This window comes from Mastomys coucha, unplaced genomic scaffold (assembly GCF_008632895.1).
Source record: "Mastomys coucha isolate ucsf_1 unplaced genomic scaffold, UCSF_Mcou_1 pScaffold9, whole genome shotgun sequence".
Taxonomy (NCBI): Eukaryota; Metazoa; Chordata; class Mammalia; order Rodentia; family Muridae; genus Mastomys; species Mastomys coucha.
This window is the reverse complement of record NW_022196915.1, coordinates 84637239-84654146: the sequence shown is the minus strand read 5'-3', so window position 1 is coordinate 84654146 and position 16908 is coordinate 84637239. Positions and strand designations below refer to the sequence as shown.

General features: G+C 43.5%; 1 long non-coding RNA gene across 1 annotated transcript; it reads left to right on the top strand.

Annotated features, from left to right (window-relative positions):
- Positions 1 to 41: 41 nt before the first annotated feature.
- LOC116084620 lies at positions 42 to 6096 on the top strand. The gene is made up of 2 exons (XR_004116186.1): positions 42 to 281; positions 5901 to 6096. It is a non-coding gene; the product is annotated as an uncharacterized LOC116084620 (long non-coding RNA).
- Positions 6097 to 16908: the final 10812 nt, after the last annotated feature.

Genomic DNA, 16908 nt, shown 5'->3' with positions numbered 1-16908 from the left:
CAAACAATCTTTTAGAACATCAGGGATGCTACCTCATCAGCATCACAATGAGCCAGTGGCTAGCCAACTTATGACAAGAGCAGTACCGGCCCCAGGCTGTGGAGTGCCTTCAGGAGTGCTCCGCTGGAGTGCCCCGGTGGTCCTCCACTGGGAAACATTCCTGTAGGCATGGATTCCTAGATGAAAGGTGGACAATAGTGGTAGGACTAATGTCACGGCTCCATGTGCTGCTGTGGTCATAGAAGTGTGGACACATTTGGGGGAGGACGGTGTGCCAACAGGTATGAAGAAAGCAGATATGGATGAGCTCAAGGGAGATTAGCCAGGCCTGGCGGGACTCTGCTGGAACCCCAGCACTCAGAAGCAGAGCCAGGACAGTAGTTAACCAAATTCAAGGTCAACCTGGACTCATTCAGAGTGACATTGGGAGACCCTGTCTAAAAGATAGATAACTTTCCACCTAGAAAATAAACATAAAAGCCGGGCGGTGGTGGTACACGCCTTTAATCCCAGCACTTGGGAGGCAGAGGCAGGTGGATTTCTCTGAGTTTGAGGCCAGCCTGGTCTACAGAGTGAGTACCAGGACAGCCAGGTACTACACAGAGAAACCCTGCCTCGAAAAACCAAAAAAAAAAAAAAAAAAAAAAAAAAAAAAAAAAAAGAAGAAGAAAAAGAAAATAAACATATATATATGCATATATACATATACACATATATTCCACATATATATATATATGGAAATAACAGGTATCCAACAATAGGACAGTAACATTATACACACACACTTAGTACGGAAGAGTACTCTTGTAGAAGATCTGAGTTGATTCCAAAGCACTCATACAGGTGGCGCATCACCACCTGGAATCTCCAGAGGATTTAATGCCTCGGACCTTCATAGACATATGCGTGTCTGTACACACACACACACACACACACACACACACATATACATACACATTTAAATTGAAATTATAATAAAACTCTTAAAAAAAAAGAAGAAGAAAAAGAAGGCTGGAGAGATGGCTCAGTGGTTAAGAGCACTGACTGCTTTTCCTGAGGTCCTGAGTTCAACTCCCAGCAACCACATGGTGGCTCATGACCATCTGTAATGAGATCTGATGCCCTCTCCTGGGATGTCTGAAGACAGCTACAGTGTACTTATATACATAAAACAAATAAAAAAATCTTTAAAAAAAAGAGAGAGAAAGAAAGTTTGTGACATAGGAAGTAAAAGAAGTTTTCAAGAGAGGGAAATAAAAGGTGGAGGCTTTTATAAACATGGACCCACAGAGGTGAAAAGAAAGCACACAGAGTTATAGGCTTTGGAAGCCAGACCACACAGCACCTAGCAACAGCTCCTAGAGAGACTGGGGCAGGTGAAATGGTGAGGCATGGTGTTTGGATTACAAAGTGAGTTCCAGGCCAGCTGTGACTATTTAGCTAGACCATGTCAAACTAGCCTGTTGCTGGCTGTTGTGGTGCATCCGGTGTAGTTCAGCACCCATAAGCTGGAGGCTGGAGGCTGGAGGATTAGAGGAAACTGAGGCCAGCCTGGGCTACATAGCACCCACCCAGCCTCAAACTGAAAACACACAAACAAAGGAACAAAACAAACAAAGGAACAAACGACCCATATTTTGCCATCTAAGATTAGTTGGTAAAATTATTGGGTAATTTTTCTTTTTTTTCTTCCTCTTTCTTTTCTTTGGAGGGATTTTTTTTGGGGGGGGTGGTTGTCCTAAGTTGGTGAAGGCTAGAGATATAGCTCAATTTAGGTGGAGTGTTTTGCCAGCACTTTGTGTTCCCTAACACCACACCAAGCCAGCACAGACTTGTATTCCTAGCACTTAGTAAGTGGAGACAGGAGGATCAGGAGTTCAGGATTATCCTTGGCTATGTAGTGAGTTCAAATCCAGCCTGGTCTGCAGGAGATCCTGTCTTAAAACCAATCAAATGAAACAAAACCAAAACAAAATTTAACTTTTTTTCTCTTTTTTTGCTACACAAACACAGGTTTCTCTGCACAGCCCTAGCCAAGAGGCTGGCCTTGAACTCAGAGATTTACCTGTCCCTGCCACAGAGTACTGGGATTAAATACAATGCGCCACCACCACACAGCTACATTTTTGACAGTTAGAAATATATATCACTGGCTGGTGGGATGACTCAGCGGGTAAGAGCACTGACTGCTCTTCCGAAGGTCCTGAGTTCAAATCCCAGCAACCACATGGTGGCTCACAACCACCCGTAATGAGATCTGACACTCTCTTCTGGTGTGTCTAAAGACAGCTACAGTGTACTTACATATAATAATAAATATTTTTTAAAAAAGAAATACATATCACTTGTAATCAGAGTAAAACTTTCAATGAAAACATATTACCTTTCTCTAGTCAAGGGTTAGTTAGGATTGGAAATGATGAGCAAGGACTTCCCATTTGAGATTAACAAGGTGAGTCACAATTTAGCCAGACCCTTCTTAACCAATTGGCTGCACAAGAGAATAAGGGGGGGCGGTGTGGATAACCCGGGAATATTTAAATGGAAATACAGGCTGTACTTCCATGTGTGTCCTAGGTGGCCAGGGGGAATTTTCCTCCAGAACACATTTTTGCTTGGTCTTCTTTCGCATGTTTCCTGTTGTTTCCTCGATTCGTTCCAACCATTTGAAATGGTTTGAAAAGCAGTGTGTGGGTGAGAACACGTAATCTCAGCACTTCGGAGATGGAGGCAGGCAGGTGGAGAGATAGTTCAAGGTTATTCTTCACAGTTCAAAGATAGTTCAAAGATAGCCTTCAACGCCTTATAGGACCATATGCTGATATGGTCACTTTGAAAGCAGCCTGGGCCTCTGTCCCCCCACCCCCATCAGTCTTCTGACGAAATGCTTCTGCTCTTAGAGCTAAAGAGAGTGGACCTCATCTTTAAAGATGTGTGTTAAATCCTAAAAGAGTCGCAACGTTAATGGCATAGACCCAGTCTTCTATGACCCTGTTCTCTTTCCCAGTACCTAACTTTTTTCTTTTTTTTTTTTTAAGAATTCAGTTGGGGGCAATTGTGATGATGGATACATTGTAGACACTAAATGTGACAACACTTTCCATTTTAAAGAATGTACTATAGAACTATATTCTGAGGAAGCCCGCTCCATCCTCGTGACCTCCATTTACCACTGAGATACATTTCCACCTTTCTGGCTGCTATCTTTATGAAATTGCTAGCTCAGAGACTTTTGTTGCTGCTCCCAAATCATATTCATAAATTTGCACGGAGTATTGCTAGTCAATGAGTTTAAATGAGTTTGAGTTTCCATCTCACACGTAATGTAACCACAACTGTCTTGGATGTTAGCAAACTAAATGGAGCCAACCCTGTAGCTTATTGTTGTCTCAGTATTTCTTGGTAATATCTCAAGTCTGTTGTGGGCAAAGGCACCTCAGAAGTTACAAGAATCTTACTCGTGCTCCTCTCTCCAGAGTTCCAACCGTCTACCCAGATCCCTAGTTTTTCCATTCATCTGTACTCTCTCCTGGAGAAACTCCTAGAAACCAGCAGATTCCGGGAATTCACCTTCTGTCACCTTCTCCAGGGTGGTGGCAGCAGTTAAGGGTGAACTTCAGCGTCCTTCCTCCTCCTCTTCCTCCTCCTCCTCTCCCTCCTCCTCATCTTCTTCCTTCTCCTCCTCCTTCTTCTCCTTTTCTTCTCTCTTCTTCCTCCTCTTCTGCTTTCTCTTCCTCCTCTTCTGCTTTCTCTTCCTCCTCTTCCGCTTTCTCCTCTTCTTCCTCTTCTTTTTCCTTTTGGTTTTCTCTCCACTGGGTTTCTCTGTGTAGCCCTGGCCATCCTAGTACTCTTCTGTAGACCAATCTGGCCTGGAACTCAAAGGTCCACCTTCTTTAGCCTCCTGGGTGCTGGGATTAAAGACACGAGCCACCACTGCCCTGTAGGCACTTTCTTTTCCTGTCCCACTTTGTCACAAATTTTTCATGGGTGCCACGGTAACAGCATAGGCAGAAAACCCCAGCTGGGGTATCTTATTATAGCAACAGAAAGTGAACTAACACAGCATACCAAATGTCGCAGACACAAACTACAAAGTCACCATGTTGAGACCCTCATAGGATTGATGAATTCAAGTAACAGGGGAAAGTAGATGGCTTACAGAGTCCCATATAGATTAGAGTATTAATTAGAATGGAATATGACAATTTAGCAACAAAAAACCCTGAGAGAAAACGCTTCGCATGATCAGAATCTGCCTTGTCAGCAGATTGGGTATCTTATTATAGCGACTGGGAAGAACAGACGCCACGCCCACTTTGGTGGGAGCTGACAGGGGTACAGCACCCCTTACACTTTCTTACTTACCAAAAAATGCATAGTCTGGGGCTGAGAAGATGACTCAGCAGTTAAGAGGATTGGCTGTTCTCCCAGAGGACCCAGGTTCAGTTCCCACCACCCAAGTGGCAGCTCACAATTGTCTGTAGCTCCATTCCCCTGGGATCTGGCACCTTTATGGAGGCACACATGAGGGCAAAACACCAAGGCACACAACAATAAGTAAATCTTTAAAAGAAATCATAATCTGGATTTAATCATGAGGCAGGAGCACAGGCCTAAACTCTAGTGAACTGGCTGAAGAACGTTAGTGTGAGCGTTGTGGGGAAGACAGTATAGTTGACAAAGCCACACGCAAGCAGTCGGGGTCCCAGAACCTTGTTAAGAAGCTTCCAGACTCCAAAGGTGTCAGGGTATCCGGACACGGTAGCTGGCAGGATGGTAAAACAGTGTGGCACATATTCAGCTAGAGTATACACACACACACACACACACACACACACACACACACACACACACACACACACACGTGTGCGCACGCTGTAACACACACAAATATAGAGAGGCAAACATGAAAAATTAGACTGAGGGCACTGACCAGCCTTGCTAAACTGTGAGCTCCACATTTGGTAATAGACTGTTTCAAAAAAATAAGATAAACAATGACTAGAAAAAGACCTGATGTCAAACTCTGGCCTCCATGTGTATGTGCACACACCTGCACTGCATGCTCACGTGAACATGTCCATGCATACTGCAATGTAAATATGTTAAAAGATAAAATATAGCCGGGCAGTGGTGGCTCATGCCTTTGATCCCAGCACTTGGGAGGCAGAGACAGGTAGATTGCTGAGTTCGAGGCCAACCTGGTCTATAGAGTGAGTTCCAGAACAGCCAGGGCTACACAGAGAAACCCTGTCTCAAAACATCCTTTCCCTACAGGCCTCCCACCCCCCCCAAAAAAAGTATGTCTCTGAAATGTTTCTTCTTAAAGCAATGGTCAGTCCTGAGTTTCATTTGTATGGAAGGGGGCAAAAGTAAATATTATTGGGGTAGAAATAAAAGTTTAAGCATAGCATATAATGCTGCAATCCTATATATTCGAACTTGATAATGTAACAGGATATGTAAAAGAATATTCTTTTATTTTTATTTTATTTATTTATTTATATTTATTTATTTATTTTTGGTTTTTCAAGACAGGGTTTCTCTGTATAGCCCTGGCTGTCCTGAAACTCATTCTGTAGACAAGGCTGGCCTCGAACTCAGAGATCCACCTGCCTCTGCCTCCCAAGTGCTAGGATTAATGGCGTGTGCCACCATTGCCCGGCATATTCTTTTATTTTAAGGGTATGACTCTTAAATATTTACAGGTAAAGGGTATGGGATCTGCAACTAACTTACAAATTAAGTAGGGGTATGTGTGTGTGTGTGTGTGTGTGTGTGTGTGTGTGTGTGTTCACTGTATGGATTGAGACAAGGAAATAGAATCAGTGAGATAAATTTGTATTAGCTAATGAATTTGGATGAGAATTTTAATAGTATTCCTGAATTTTCTTTTATAGGTTTGAAATCATTTTGAATGAAAAGGAAAAAGAACAAAAAGTATAAATGTGAGGCGCCTGATTTGTCTCACAACTTAGATCCTGCTGTCTACAATTAGAATTCTCAAGTTTGTATTTGCCATCATTCAGTTGCAAAGAACCATCAGAAACCCACAAAAACAACTGTACCTCAGCTAAAAAGCACCATTTTCCTCGAGTGGTCTAGACCTTCATTTCTCTATGGTGAGCCTGTTGCTCTCTGAGGAACCACGAACAGCTAGGGTAGACTAATGAATCTGCACTTCCCGTCCTTACAGCTGTGGTCAGCGCCCAGCTCAGTCTGTGCCATGCGTGTCTGAATAAAGATCAGGTGTGTACATGTGTCCACAAGCACACACATACACAGAGAGAGAGAGAGAGAGAGAGACAGACAGACAGACAGACAGACAGACAGACAGACAGAGAGAGTAGGAAATATTTGAGGCAGGGTCTCTCTCTCATGTAGCCTGAGCTGTCCTGAGTTTACTACATGTAACCTAGACTACACTTGAACTTGCGAAATGGACCTGTTCCTGACCTGGACAACAGACAGCACCGTCTCCAGACTTAACGTAGTTATCATTATGAAACTTTAATTTTGAAAAACAAGCAGAAAGTCATCCCAGCCCCCTGCCAGGGTAGAGCCAAGATTCTTTGGTTACAGTCCAACATTTTGATTATGGTAAAGAGACCAAACCAAGGATCGGGGACCAAATGTATATCCCAGAGCGAGGAGCCTCAGCCGGCCTTCCCAATTTGAATGTGTTAAAAATCCTTCTTGTGTCCCTGGAGAATTTTCAGGAAGAGTGACAATTTTTTCTTTTTTCTTTTCTCTTCTCTCTCTCTCTCCCTCCCCCCTCCCTCTCTCTCTCTCTCTTTCTCTCTTTCTCTCTCTCTCTCTCTCTTTGGTTGTTGATTTTGGTTTTTTATAAACATGAGGTCTCACCGTTTGTGCAGACTGGCCTGTAACTCATAGTAATCTTCCTGCCTCCGCTCCCAGACTGCTGTGATTGCAAGCATAAGCCACCATGCCCGCCCCAAAACAATTAGATGGGTCACCCTGATCAAAGTTTTATGGTTGATGTTTAGAGCCCCAGACACAGTGAGGCTGTGGGGGTGGCAATGACAACTGCCACCAGAAGACTGACACACCAAGGTGACTAGACAAATGCAGTGTGACTCTGCAATCTTGTGTATGCAGTAAGAGACGGTGGAGATTAGATATTTCCTTGTGAGGAACTCTGATGGTCAAAGCTACAGCAAGCCTCTTTCAGAAACAGTGTCTCATCTCAGCAAAGTTATAACACCACACACACACACACACACACACACACACACACACACAGAATACAAAATAGCTATCATGGGTCAGGGGACAAGCCCTCCGTAATGGAGGAGGGACTTTGATTCTTGTGTGGACCCTGAGGATAGAACACAAGGAGACTCTGTAAACAGAAATACACAGAGCATGGTGGAAAGCAACTGACTCAGAAACACGCGGGTAAATGAAAACTGGTATGCAGTTATCCACTCTTGCCTTAATTAGACATGATTTGTACATGCTCTGAAAAGAATTGATGCCTTAAAGTCTATTTTAGGGTGTTTCTAACACAATAGAGGGGATTCGTCAGATGGCTCAGCTGGCAAAAGTGCTTTTCCAAGCAAACCTGAAGACTTGAGTTTGATTCAGGGAGACAGAACTGACACTCACAAGTTCCCTCTCCTCCCTCCCCCCCTCCCTTCCCCCCTCCCCCCTCCTCTCTCCCTCCTCTCTCTCTCTCTCTCTCTCTCTCTCTCTTTCTCTCTCTCTCTTTCTCTCTTTCACACACACACACACACAAGCACAAATAAAAGCAAATCTTAAAATAATCTAGCAGGGCAGAGTGACACAGTCTTTTAATCTCAGCACTTGGGAGGCAGAGGCAGGTGGATTTCTGAGTTCAAGGCCAACCTGGTCTACAGAGTGAGTTCCAGGACAGCCAGGGTTATACAGAGAAACCCTGTTTCAGGAAAAAGAGAGAAAGAAAGACAGAAAGAAAGACAGAAAGAAAGGAAGAAAGAACGAAAGAAAGAAAGAAAGAAAGAAAGAAAGAAAGAAAGAAAGAAAGAAAGAAAGAAAGGTGAACAAGTGATCAACAAACATAAAAATCTTTGCAGCTTTCCTGGTTAGGGAAATGCAAATTAAAATAGCTTTGGATTTGAGCTCATTCATCTAAGATAAACAGGTCACAAGTAGGAACAGTTTGGCTTGTGGTTTAGGGGTTTCCAAGGCAAGCATGGGGGCACAGGCGTGAACTGCTAGCACTCTGGAAGCAGAGACTAGAGGTTCACCACTCACTCAGGTTCAGATCAGCCAGAACTACAAAAAACGAAGACCTTGCCTCAGTCCCTCCCCTCTTTCCCCTAAAGACGTTCGTTCAGCCCATGCTTTTCAGCCTGTGGTGCAGCAGTATGCATGGCATGTAGCAGAGACATCCACTCATGTTATGGTACCAGGAAGGAAAAACAAAGAGGATGGGGCTAGGGTCTCAAGAGACCCTTCGGGGATATTGTTGTGTTGGAAGCATGGCTCCCGTGGCTTGTGACAGACCACACCAGGCCATAACAGTTCCATGTGAGGTTTATTGTAGGAGAAAAGGGCAAAGGTGGCATGGAAGAAGGTGGGGGTTGGTGCTGGGGGAGGGGGAGATCAGAGGATTCTGCCTTTTATTTGGAGAGTGACATAACTGCTTGCAGGTAAAGGTGGGAGATGAGCCAAGTGAATTCTGGGAATGTGTGGCAGTTGCCATGCCAATAGAAGCGCGGGTTCCTGTCACCATGTGTGATGTCACAGGGTTTGGAACCGATTTGCAGCGCTGATACCATGATGCCAACAGGTATGACCTCAATTATCTACTTCTGTGTGCCCCACCTTCCAAAATTCTAATCACTGTCTAAAGCACACTGGGAGCCTGGACCCAAGCCTCCTCCACACAAGCTTAGTTGGGGCCTTAACACCCAAACTCCAACATGGAGGAGCTTAGAAACACACCTAGGCCTAGGCCAACTCCTTCCCTCCAACAAAATACTTCCCAAGCCAATGGTGAACCATCTCAGGTTGAGCTTGGAAGTCAGCCATATGCCTAAACCCAAAGCTGACTGAAGTCATACACTCAACATTCCCCTATAAGGCCCATTTAGTACAAAGAGAAAAATAATTTTTAGTGAAAAAAAGACGGCAGTCATCACTTTAACAGAGCAGTGAGGTGAACATCATTAAATGAAACATCAGCCCGGTGGTGGTGGTGCACGCCTTTAATCCCAGCACTTGGGAGGCAGAGGCAGGTGGATTTCTGAGTTTGAGGCCAGCCTGGTCTACAGAGTGAGTTCCAGGACAGCCAGGGCTAAAAAGAGAAACCCTGTCTCAAAAAACCAGAAGAAAAAAAAGAAAAGAAACATCAATATCAGAGAGATCCTGAGAAAAATTACATGTAACTTCTGTGATCTAACAAAAATGTATCCTCTCAAGGCTGGTGAGATGCCTCAGTGCGTAGAGATACGGTACCAAGCCATGTGACTTGAGTTTGGTATATGGGACCCGCATCTTGGAAGAAGAGAATCAACTCCTAAAGTTGTTCTCTGATCCCTACATGGATGCACACCCATACACACACACAAACACACACAAACACACAAATAAATAAACAAACAAATATAAAAAATAATGCATGATTTCAGGGCAGAGAAGTGTCTTGGGGGTTTAGAGGGTACACAGCTCTTGCCGAGGACTCCAGTTGGTTTCCTGGCATCCACAACCACAGGTAAGCAACTCTTGATCCTGGAGTTTTGTCAGCCCCATGACAACCTATTTTCCATTTTCTTGTTTACTTAGTAAAGTGTTTGCATATTTTTGTGTCTGCTTCCACTATACGTCATAAATGGAGTTCTGTGTTAATGGTTCAGGGTTTTGTTTTTTTTTTTTAAATAAAAAGAACCTAAGGCAGGTGTTGATGGTGAGTGCCTATAATCCCAGCATTCAGAGGTAGCAGCAGGAGGATCATGGGTCAAGGACATCTTTAGCTATAAACCAAGTTCAAGACTGGTCTATGCTGCTTGGCAGCCTGGCTCAAAAGCACAAAACAAAACAAAAATCAAGGGGGTGGGGGTACTAATTAACAGAGCTTCATTCTCAGCCCTGAAAGTAACACTCAGACCCCATCCTGATGTGTAACAGCATGTTCACTGCGCTGTGTGGGGACTCTGAGCCAAAGTCCAGTATGTTTAAGGAGGCAAGTCACTTCTTAGAAACCTAAGTTTTGCAAAGATACAGGCAATAATACATTTTTATTATAGCTTGGTCAATCTCTTTAAGAAAAGGGAGAGGTTTATGACAGACATGGTAATAAAGCTTTAACTACATGTGTGCAGTTAAGTCCACTGGAGCCATTCAAGTTAACTTCTACCTATATTTATGGGCTCGATTGCATAAGACGTGAAGCTTACAGGAAGTACCCAGAAGATAAGGGTACATAGAAAAGTTATTTAAGTTTGAAAAGAAACCGCAGGACATGCTGGGAACTTAGTTCGTAGGCACTTTTGTACCATGAGGGGCTATGTCATTCATTTTTGTTTAATAATTTCCCTGTCTCACAGTGAACATGGGGCAACTGATGAATTCTAGATGATTGTACATTGAAGTTGATAGAGAGGTAGAAACAGCTAAAAAGTCAGTAACTATCCAAAAATGGAGATAAACATTTGATGATATCCACATCATGCTAAACAGATGGATAGCTTTAGACAGGCCACTGCGTCCCAGGACGCAATGCCTTCTCTCATCCTCCCGAGCGTCACTGGGTATCGAGACCTGGGTCCACTGACTTGACAGAACTAGGATTTGATCAATAGACCTTGCATTTGCTGCAAGCAATGAGGCGGATGGTTAATGTGTAACTGATCGTGGCTCTTCCTGTACAGTAACTGCATTTCACAGGAGAGGCATACACTGTGCACTCTTTACTCCTTTAAGGTATCGGTTGCCTTCATGGTACTCGGATGTTTGGGTTGTATAATGGCTTTCATACCTTTGCTTGCTGTGTTCATGCAGCTTCAGTTCCTGCGGGATGCAAAGACAATATTACCATAACATTTACATCTTTAGGAAAATCAAGGCTATTCTTACAAATTAAGAGGGGGAAGGAAGTTAAAAACAAAGAAACCAACCGTATAGAGGTGGGGAGAGGCAGCGTTGAAGGATAAAGTTGTAGACCAGGAGAAACTGCTTTATTCTAATGAAAGCAAATTACCCTAAAATCTGTGTTGTGGAAAATTAAAACTAATGACATGTTCATGTTGCAATGCAAAATTGCCTGGAACCTAATTTCCCATGGTGAGATGTAGTTTATTTTCGAACGTAAATAACTTGTCCACTTCATAATTTGCTTTTCTCCATTACTGCAAAAGAACAACTTTTAACCGTCACCTCGACCCCACTAATTGGCAAGGACAAGCCCAAGGAGTTTTCGAGATTGCCTTTGTGAGAATAAATGAGCAGATTAAAAAAAATTCATATATAAGAAGACTCTATCCTTTAAATAAATGTAAATGAAATATCCCATCTTGTTAAGAATAAAATGGTTATACAGAGAAACCCTGTCTCAAGAAACCCTGTCTCGAAAAACAAAAAACAAAACAAAACAAAACAAAAAGAATAAAATGATTTATTTCAATTATTGCCTCGATCGGGTAGAATGTAGAAGGTTTCCTATGATAAGTGAATTAGCTTGGTGACAGAGGGTTTTGGAGACAGGATCAGTCACACCAATGTGTGGGATGACACCTAGCAGAGCTTTTAGATTATGCTGTGGAGAGAACAAAGCTAGGCACACACTCTCTAGCTTTAAGTAAACAAAGCGATTGTTCCCCCATCTCTGCTTCTTGGAATGACTGCAGAGCTGTAAAGCTAATTGCTGCTGTAATTAGGAAAGGCAGAAAAACATGAGTGGATGAGCTCGTCAGTAGAGCTGCGATCTAAGTCTCAGAGATAACAGTTTCCCCATGGGTAGCTTTTGAATGGTGAGTTTAAAAGTGAACGGATATCGAAAGAACCCGAGTGTGGACATGTCTGAGAAGTAACAGGTAGAAGGGACAACTGGTGTCCAAGAAGGACCTCAGAGATAGAAAAAACCAAAAGTGACTAGTTGGAAGTTGTCCTCTCAGAAGCGGCCTCACACTGGGCCCGAGCTTCCCCACAGAGCATTTCATAAAATGCCACCTCCCCGGGTGCTGTTGAGAAACCCTTCCCTGTATCTACATTGCCCTATCTGCTGTGTGGCAATGGCGTTTCCTCACATCCTCAAGAACCTCTCTCTCTGGCCTACACTGATACCTTGTCTCACAGCGACAGTGGAAAAAGTCAGTCTGGTACCAAATCCCAAGAAGAGGGTTGGCCAACCATCTCTCTTCCCATCATACCCACACGCAGTGATTAGATTGTTCAGTTGGTTTCAATCTTTAAAACAAGTGACGGAGATCCGTAACTGTTTAACTCTTCCATGGAACTCCCAGTGTGAAGTCTAGGGAAGGCTGACTCTCTAGTTGCCAGCCTAGTTAAAGCGGGCAGGGAAGCAAGCAGTACTGCTTGTACCATCCTGTGTTCTAAGACAAGCCAAACAGACTAATGATTTTAATCCTATCCTTGAATATGATGACTCCTGACCCCCCATGAACATCACTGACAATGGGGAATAATTATAGGATATTTTTCCCCCCTGTTTGCACTAAAATATCTTTCTACTCTAATTAGATGTAAAGGAAAAGTAAAGAAGACCTTCCATAAAATGCCCTCACAGATTTCCCCCTGAGACTTCTTGCCTGTAATTAAGTTGCATTTACAGATCTGATAGGTATTCCTTAAAAGAGGCATTAACATTACAAAGACCAATTATTCATGGTCAAACAAAGGAGATTCAGATTCCATGATCAAAGCTGCAATCTCGTTTACAATTGTTATTTTTGAAGTATCTTCAAACAGAACAAACACACCATGCCTACGTAAACAGCTGTAGCTGTGGGCTAATTCATGTATCAGAAGGTTTCCTAAAGGGCTCCAACAGAACCCTGGGGGTCCGGTCCAAACCTCTGTGCCCAGCCTAACGAACAGCCTTTTCAGAAGGGGAAAGCTTACCTACATGGTTTTTAGTAAGTCAAGTGTTGCGAGAGACAGCTCAGCCTGTATTTCTCATAGAGTCCTGTCCTTTGACCCAAAGCTGCTTGTTTGCCAGTTGTTTGAAACGATAAAATGCAAACTGTCAAAGACACACATTACATGAAACCCAATAGGCTTGGGTTACAGAAAAATCAGTTTGTACTTCATTTGAAGGTTTTCTAGGAATAAGGTACTGAGCAGATTCCTAAGAGTTTTAGAGCCTCCGGCACTTTTCAGAAGCTTAGCAGCACTTCCTAAAGACTGGGGGGCCTTTGTATTTACAAAAGCCCTAGCTGGTTATGTGTGGATTTACATGATAATGCACATCCTTAGACCTGACTAAATTGCCAAACAACCAAGAGGAACAAACAAAAAAACTATCAAGAAACAAACAAATCAACAAACTGCCTCCAAAATCATTTAATACTTTTTAAATTACCTGTCTCAAGTATGCATCATGAAACTAATTTTATGGCTCAACCAAGTTGAAACAGTTTTTCCCATTGTCCAAGTCCTTTGGATCTCCAAGAGACTCCTGCAACAGTAGGTAACGTATGTCAAACACCAGACAGGAGTTTGCCTTGTCCTGAGGCTAATAGGGAACGAGTTTGCTTTGAAAACACTCCCGGAATGTTCCTTCTGGATAGACAGTGCACTCTTTGGTAAATGGCCAAATCAGTTGACTTTGTCCTCTATACATTTGGTACAAATGAGCAGCCAGGAACAGTAAGAATGTCCTAAAATGTTACAGCATAAGGAGTTTGCAAAAATGTGCCACTCTGAGACTGTGGTTTGGGTTAAGGTTAAGCACCGTGCCCCCTCCCCCCTCTCACACACTTCCTCCTCTTCCTCACGTGCTCACTACATTGTTCTCAATCTGGAACCAAGGCTGGCCTTCCCCTCTTGATCCTCCTACTTCAGGGCTAGAAATCAACAGGTGTTTTCTGCCCTCGAATTGCTTCAAGTTTAAAATTTTCCAAACCACGGTATTTTAATCTGTAAGACAGAGAGGATCTTTTCTGTACAGATTTTTGGGAAAAAGTCAAATTATGTAGCTACTACAGTAGTGAATAACTGGTAGATTTAATTTCTCCATGTTTTCCTCCAAGGAATGAATACCTTTATTAAAAGCATAATCTCCCCTCCGTCAGGCAGCAACTCGGTGACGTTGCATGGTAGGGACCAGATTTCTGTAAGCTGCAAACTATTGTTTGAGTCCATCTATATCAAGAGCTAGAACAGATGGTTAAAGAGTTGGTTTTCGTTTGTGTGTGGTACATAGAATTGAACCCTGGGCTCTGAAATTGCTCCTGCTAGGCAGCCACTATCAGGAATCTACTTTCTTTGTCTTTAGAGTTCATTTGTAAGAAGAAAGGTAACGACTGAAACCAAGTTGGGCTGAATAGCAAGCTCCCAGCATCTTCTCCTTCCCATCCCTCACTGAATAGCAACCTCCCAGCATCTTCTTCCTGTCCCTCACTGAATAGGAACCTCCCAGCATCTTCTCCTTCCTGCCCCTCACTCCTCCCAGCCCTTCTGGAATGGTGCTATTAGACTTGTAGCCTAAGGGAAGAGCAGAGGTCTTACCCTGAGGAGGGCACTTTAGTTTGTCTAGAGAATAAGGTGGTGACCCAATGAATTAGTCCACAAGCCAGTGAAGTTTATGTCTAGTGATTTTGAAAAGCATTCTCAGATTTTGAACTGAGAACACTTCAGCATTTCTCTCTCCCACATCAGGCTCATTCTGCTTAATTTCTTGTATTCGTGAGACTCCTACAGTCCATTTTCTTAGTCTTGTCAAGAAAATGATTGTTTTGGTTTGGTTTTTCTGAGACAGGGTTTCATGGAGCTCAGCTTGACCTCAAACTGACCAAACAGAAAAGGTTCATTTTGAATTTCTGATCCTAGTACTTCATCCCACAGACCCAAGATTATAGGTATGTGCCACCATGTCTGGCTTCACACAAGATTCTGTCTAGAAAGAAAAGCTAGTTTGGTGGGAAGACAAAATTAGGAACCCCATAGGTGTCTGGTGTATCGGTGTGTGTCTTTAATCCCAACATTTGAGAGGCCAATGGCAGGTGGGTCTCTGTGAGTTCGAGGCCAACCTGGTCTTTAAATTGAGTTCCAGGACAGCCAGCCCAAGTTTCACAGTGAGACTTAGTTCAAAACTATGAACCACAATAAGAGAGAAAAGGGGATTTTTATTATTCTATAAAATCAACTTGTGATTTGATTCCAGCTGTCTTATGTTTTTTTTTCCCCCCGAGACAGGGTTTCTCTGTGTAGCCCTGGCTGACCTGGAACTCACTCTGTAGACCAGGCCGGCCTCGAACTCAGAAATCCGCCTGCCTCTGCCTCCCAAGTGCTGGGATTAAAGGTGTGTGCCACCACTGCCCGGACTCTCTTATGTTTTAAGCCCAGTGTTTTGACTACTCTGATCCCAGAGATGCAGATGGGTAGAAACAATGCAAGTAATGCCTGGTGCAGAGCGGGGGCAGCTCACCCAGCAGTGATAGTAAGGCTGTCGAGAATCACGACAGGGTTAAAGGTTCAGCAGGAAATGTCTCTGCTGCTTTAACTAACCACAGCGTTAGCAGGAGTGTGCAGCAAATTTGATGGGGCCGCCAATTACTGAACTTGAGTCTCTTCAGTTCCTGAGCCTAAGTTTCAGAGTCACGTGGGACAGCACCTTTTATGTAAGTGTGACCCAGTGGTAACAAAGGACAGAGAAACCGAAGCCCATGAAGAACAAGTGACCTTGCTACAGGTTGGGTGAAGTCTTTTAAAATATGTCGCTTGCTTTCATCTTCTCCGTAGCCTATGATGTAGGTATAATTAGCCTGACTTCAAGGATGAACTAAGGCTCCGAGTGCTGGTGTGCTCACATCTATGCAGAAGTGGTGCTAGAAGATGAAGGCAGAAAAAAATTAGGACTACTTTATTCACAGGGCTCCAGGAGACAATCGAACACTGGAGGACACCAGATCAAAGGGATATCGGACTGAGGGAAAGTTTACAAAATAGCTGATATGTGCTCTACAAAACAAGCCACGGAAGATAACGGAAGGCGGAGGAACTGAACTGTCCTAGATTAGAGGAGACTGGAGGGACTTGGCAGGTGGTTTCCTGGACTATCTAGAGTTTTTTTGGAAACAGAAGGCATCCCTAGGACAATGGTGAGATCTAAAGAGCATCGTGATTAGATAATAGTATTGTACTGATGCTAATTTTCTGAGGTCAAGCACCTGGGCACTTGTGTAAGAAAATGTCCCTTTTAGGAAATGTTCTTTGGAATGCTCAGCAACAGGGTTCCTGAGCTGGCTCAGTGGATAAAGGCATTTGCCACTCCTGGATGCAATCCTGATGACCTCAGTCTGGTATGGAACCCCGGGGTGGGGGTGTCGGGTGGGGGGCAGTGGAAGGAGAGAACCCATTCCTGAGTTGTGGTCTGACCTCCACACATGCGCCATGGCGTGTACTCCACGCCCCCACACGGGAAAACCTAGTGAGCTAGAAAAGTAGAAACCTTTAGCAGCAAAGAGAAATGTATGTGTAAAGTGAACAAGAGACTGGGCAAGGACAGACAGCAGACCCCAGCGATGATGCTGACTTCTGGTGAACCACAGTCAAAGTACATGAGCATTGCCTGTGTGGTTCTTCTAATATTTTGCAAAATATGAAGTTAGATCAAAATAAAATTTTATGAAATTACATGCGAACTTGTCTCAAAAGGCCAAAAGCACTAAACGAAAGGGGGAAATAACTGGAGGAGATGTTTCTTTCGCCTATTTGTTGAGAGAA